Source organism: Zalophus californianus, chromosome 4, assembly GCF_009762305.2.
Source record: "Zalophus californianus isolate mZalCal1 chromosome 4, mZalCal1.pri.v2, whole genome shotgun sequence".
Lineage (NCBI taxonomy): Eukaryota > Metazoa > Chordata > Mammalia > Carnivora > Otariidae > Zalophus > Zalophus californianus.
In genome coordinates, this window is record NC_045598.1 from 100846150 (window position 1) to 100852598 (window position 6449).

The following is a 6449-nucleotide window of genomic DNA, read 5'->3' on the forward strand; positions in this document are numbered from 1 at the left end:
CCTTACTCATACACTTAGGAATTCAACTGCTATGCTTTCATATTCCATCCTAAGTAAGCTCCATTAATCACTTTCCTGGGATCTCCCTGCTCAATTTGTTACAATACAACTTTGATATCAGTCAGGACTCTTTATAGTTGCCAGTTAGTTAAACTAACAGAAGCCAAAAAAGGGAGAATTACTGACAGGCATGAACTACAGAAGCTCGAAGAACCTCAGGGATCAGAACTTTCAGGACCTCCATCTTACTTTGCTCTTTTCTATGTGTTCTTTACCTGCTTTCTTTGACATGGCAGGTTTCATGGCTACTAGCAGTCCTTAGCCCAAACATTCCCAACACTTGTTTATTCATTTAACAAATATTCTTTGAGAAACTTCCATACCTTGCACAGTTCTCAATGCTGGGGCTACATCTTTAAATAAACACAGAAATTCTACCTTATGGCAGAGGAATCAGGTAATGACCAACATATAATATGATGATGGTATGATAATGCTTTTTGGAAGGGGAAAAGAACTTTTCCAGCTTCAGTTTTTAAAAATTGCAGAGAAGGCTTCTGATTGGATGACTGTGGGTCCTGTCTCCACTGTGACAAGCAGACTTCACTCAAATTCCATGGTTGTAGTTGATGTAGGGGGCAAGGGTAGCAATTCCTGGAAGAGTGTGCATTTCCCAGAAATGAGGGAGTTGACTTGGTAGACAAAAACATTTTATATCTTTCTACAATCATATGTTGGAATTCCTGGCTTACTATTTCATTATCCCCCAGATACACAAAAATACATTTTCTGTGAATTTAAGGGTAATATTCTTTGGGGAACGAGAGTAAGAAGAGAACAAGATAAATGCAAAGTTGCTCAGTGATCCTGTTTTGTTAGAAGACCCGCTGTGTGTGAGACATTATAGATGGGCCACTCTGGGGTCATGTAACCTGGGATAGGAGAGGTGAGATTGAATTCCTTGGCAACAACTTTAAAGATAGTGGTTGTTCACATATCATTTGCTCATTCATTAATTCCTTCATACCCATTAAAACAAGTATTGAGTGTATGTTATATGCAAAGCAAATATTCCAAGCCCTGAGAACAAAGGCAAAAATGCACTCTCTCTATCATCAAAGAACTCAAGACGGACAGGGAGGCAGGCGTATGAAACCAATAACCAAAATGCACTCTGGTAAGTTAGTGTACCTAGTATGATGGAAACACTGCAGCCAGCACTTAACTCTTGGAGGAATCAGAAAAGGCTTGGTAAAAATGGTGACATTTGAAACAAGCCTTAGAAGATAAAAGGAGCTTGCCAGGTACATGAGAGAGGGGGCTGGCATGTCAGAGCTAGAAAACAGCGACTAAGCTCCAAAGGCACAGAAGTGAGTGAACGCATGGCAAGAAGAGCCCGGCAGAGGGTGCAGTAGCGGAAGGAATGGAGACAAAATCGTGAAGAATGCACGCATGCCATTCAAACGACTTCAGACTTTTCAGTCCACAGGAGCTACGGGAGGACTGACAGCTTGAGAGAATCTGTGTTTTAGAAGGCTAATCCCAGAGGCTGTCAAGGAGGAGTGAAGTCTGCAATCAGCCCTGTAGGAGCCATTGAAACAGTCTTGGCAAGAGATATTACGCAACTAAACACAGTCCAGGGACACAGGCTCAGAGAAGATGGGAGAGATCTGAGAAATAATTACAAAGAGGGGAGAAGAGGACACGATTGATTGAATTTCTGCCTTGCTCCCAGACCCTGAGACGGTGCTTTATACACCTAATTTTGTTTACTTCTTACCGCAACCCTGGGAGGGTGTAACGGCCCCCTTAAGAAACTGAACACAGTGAGGTGGACTCGCTCAAGGTCACAGAGGCATTAAGTTGGCCCAGCCAAAACCCATGCTCTTTCTCCCTCCTCACACGGAATCAAAGGGCTTGGTGATAAGGTTCCATCATCCTTCCCTTCCCTAAACTCTATAGAAAGCAATGTGTGTTCACCAGCCCCTAGCAGCCAGGGGAGGAAGGTATTCTGTTGGGTTCCATCATACTCAGGAAAGGAGTATTTCTTATATCAAGCAGAGTTTGGAGGCCAAGCCAGCATTCGCCCTGTTTAGGTCTGATTAGTTTTCTGTTATTGCTGCTGCAACAAATTGTCATCAACTTCGTGGCTTAAAACAATACAAATTTATTATCTTATACAGGGTAAAGTTCTGTAGGGTAGGAGTTTGACAAGGGTCTCACTGGGCAAGATCGAGGTGTCACTGGGGCTGTGTTCCTTTCTGGAGGTTTTAGGGGCGAATTCTTTCCTTGCCTTTTCTGGTTTCTAGAAGATGCCAGTTTGGTTTGTGGACCCCTTCCTCCAGCAAGGACAGATCTAGTGTTTCTCCCACTGCGTCCCTTTGACCTTCTCTTCTGCCTCTGTCTTCCACTTTTAAGGAAACTTCTGATCACATCTTGCTCACCCGGATAATCCAAGATAGTCTCCCCATTTTAGGGTCAAGTGATTGGCAACCTTAATTCCATTGGTAACCTTAATTCCATTAGTAACCTTAATTCTGCTTTGCCATGAAACAGAACATACTCACAGGTTCTGAGGATTAAGACATGGAAAGTTTTGAAGGGCCATTATTCTGAGTAGTTTCTTTGCATGGTTTTAGATTGGAATCTTACTGTGCTAGAAATTTACAAGGAGAGGTTCAGGGAAGCAGTGGTAAGGAAAGAGTTAACTAGCCATCCAAATAACACAATGACCTCTTGACAATGTTGACTGTGGTGTAGACCTGTGGGCCAAGAGCGAGTTTGTTGGGGGTAGGCAGTTCACATCTTCGAAGAAAAGCTCATCAAGCCATGACCAGTGGAAACCAGGATACCAGTCACCTGGGAAACCAAGTAAACATAAACATACAGACATCCATCACTGCCATCTGGAAAAAATTGGGTAGTGAGGGTCTTCCTGTTAGGCCCTGTTCCAGTATTTATTTGTGTAGCTGGAGATCTCAGACCAGCCCTTCTGTCAGCGATGCTTCAGTGAGGTGTGTGAGGCTGAATCTCAGCCTGGAATTAAAACATACCACTGTCCTGTGTGAATGTGGATGTAAATATTACCAGCAGACAGGTCACTCAAGAGATAGGTATCCATATTTCCAAGTCTAAACAGTCTCTGTCGGTCAGACGGGGAGGCCCCATGTGCTTGTTGGCAACATCGTCTTTAGAAAAAAGATCTGAATTCCCAGTGAATGCTGCATGTGTCCTGCTCTGTCCAGGAGCTATGGTGCCCAGAAGTCTCGTCCTACCAGCTCCTCCCTGGTCAATGACTTCAGGCAGACATATGCAGGGAAAAGGTGGTTTTAGTTGGGTCCACTGAACAAAGTGTCCTCCTGAGTCCTCACTGTTGGTCAAGAAAGTTTTCAGTGGTTGTTCCAACCATGGCAAGAGATTTGCCCTGCTCCCTTCACATGCTCTCACCCCATCTGCCAAGTGGTTCACGTATATTTACAGGGTAACTGGCTGGGGTTTGCAGGGGCAGGTCCGAGGCATGGATCAGAGCAAAGCCAAGTGACCCGTGCAGGGAACAAACCTATGACCTTGGCCTCCTAAGCACTATATTCTGACAGACTCCGCTAACAGAGCCCACAAAAGCCTACCCTTCGATTCAGGTCCATATGCACCATTGAGACACTCAAAGGCTGCCTGGCTGCAGCAGGAGGAGAGCATTTCAGACCATGCTAGATTTCCTGGTATTATGTTGTTTTCTCTTACCTTGAAGATACATTTGGGGACCCCTCGTTCGATGATACGGAGTCAAAACCAAACCTATTCTTGATGCCCAGGGAGTGCTGTGGGCTGCAGAGAAACTCTCCCATCCTTATTCACGGTTACAGTGTGAGCTCCTAAAGGGCATTGACTATGCTGTACCCAGTCCTTGGCACAAAGTAAATGCTCAAAGCATGTCAGTGAAATGAAATTTAAAAATTGATGAATTAATGACCTAAGTAAATTTTTCACATGTATCCCAACTTTACTTTGAAAGGTGGTTCTCAAACCCGCCCCCATAGTCCTTATCACTTGTTTCATGGATGAAAAGTATCCTAGACCAGTCCTGCCTATTAGGAATATAATCCAAGCCCCAAGTGCAAGCCACACACAGACTTCTAAATTTTCTATTAGGTACATTAAAATAAGTAAAAAGAAACATAGAATTAACATAGGTTAATTCTAATACTATTATCTTTTATTTAACCCTCGAATATTGTAATTTTACATGTAAGTTATGTAAAAATTATTAAGATATTTTTTGTTCTGTTTTGGTGCCAACTCTAGCAACACATCTCAGTTCATACTAGCCACATTTCAAATAGCTACATGTGGCTTGTGGCTACTGTATTCAACAGTTGGGCTCTAGATACTACCCACTCTCATTGGTCAATATCATTATTAACAACTGAATAACCCTCCATGAAGAATCCTTACTTTGATTAGCTCATTAGTAATGGCCACCTTGATAAGTGGCTTTATTTTCCACTTTACAGTTGAAGAAACAGACTTCATTTCCAGCTGGTAAGTGGTGGAGCCAGGATCACACACTAACCATTTCTGTAGGGAACCTCAACAGAATGTAGAACAGACGGGGTTGCTTCTGAAAAGACTCCATTGCGGGGACTCTTAGTTCTAATTATCTATCATGTTATAGTTGATTTAGGTCAAATGGTTTTGGCAGACACTGCCACATTATAAATGTCATGTAGTAAGGATATTTAAGACTGGCCCAGGGTTCAGTGATTCACAGGCTTCAGTGTGGGAACCAGTGTGTGACGCTTTCCCAAGTTCATTGTTTCAATAGCTGTCCCAATTCTGGCTGGTACCTCCTGACTCTGAGAAGAAAAGCAAGGCTTGTGGAAAGACATTTCTTCTGGGCCATTACACACAACTCCCTAATTTCCAATATTTTGTTCATTTCAGAGCTCCAAGAAACTTGCCTGAACCTCTTAGTCCTGCTTTCAGACAGAAAATAGAACTCATTTTCGTTCTTCTCCTTCTGATTTCCAAACAGTAACAGTATTTGGTAAGGCTTCTCAATTTTATTTCCAGAGACCTATGGCCTCAACTCCCTTTCCAGTTATGCTCTCAGATAGACTTAAGTGTGGTTATTTTGCAGCATTAATTTTTGCATAATCTGGCTGGTCTATAATGCTGCTTTGCTTGGAACTCTGATGTTGTGATTTTCTTCCTGAAATCCAAATCGTCTTTGGAAAAGACAACCTGTTTCTCACCCAAGCCATGTCCAAACAGGTTTGGTCCCCAGACCATCTCTGGCATAAAAGAGGCTCAGTGAGGTACACAATAAATGACTATAGTCTTATTTTAGGCCAGATGGTTCTGAAGACCATGTTTCCTCTCTCTACCCCAATTCTTAGCCCCTGAGGGATCCTGACCGGCACCAAGAACATCCAAGTATGAACCCAGGATTTTCCTAAAACACTATATGATCCTGCTATCCTCTGATTAAGATGCCTTAATGGCTTAGTACACTCTATAAGATAAAATCCAAACTCTTTAATCATGCAATGAATCCCTCCATGTTAGGACTCTTTCCTGCTCAACCTTCTCTCCTATCACACCTCATGCCCCATGCTCCAATGGTACCAACATCCCTGAACTTTTCCTGAAAATACCACACAGGTTCAGGCCTGTGATCTCTATACCCGAATGGCCAGTTCTCCCTCGTTCATTTCTGTGCACCTTGCCAACACTTACTTGTGGAGTCGCACCGGAACCCCCCACCCACCCACCAAATTGGAATTGACCTCTCTTTCCTTTGTGCCTCCCAACACTTTCCACTCCTCCAGCACAAAGCTTGCAACATGCTACTGTACTTTTTGCTTAAATGGCTAAACAAGGGGCAAGGACTATGTCTTAGTTATCATTGACCCTCCTTTGCTTATCTAAATGTCTGGTGCATGAATAAGCATTTTATTTATTTACTTATGAAGAAAGAATAGACAGATATTATGAAGGTAGGGTGATGGTTTACTTTAGGTGAATGGTTGTTGTAGTCAATTTGCCTGTCGCTTAGCCCCTCTTTCATCTAGGACATGCTTAGAAATCTAAGCATGAGTGAGGTTCTGGGACCTTTTGGTGGCCTGGAAAGTAGAAGAAGCCAGATGAGACCAGGAGAAGAAAAACAGGTTGCTAATTGTGTAGCATTTCCTCTCAGCTTCAAGAAAAGTGAACAAAGGGATCCTTGGGTATTGTTAGGTTTCCCAGCTTAGCTCAGAAGAGAAAAGCAGGAAAAGAGGCAGGATTCAGGGCAAAAGTCTTTCTCTGAAATTAAGTTTTACTCGAGTGGAGCATTTCCTATGCTGCATTTTCTGAAAGCATGTTGTGTAAATTGCAGGAAAGTGAAGACTCAAACTTATTCCCCTTCAAATCTAAGAAGTGCGTGCACACACACACACACACACTCATGC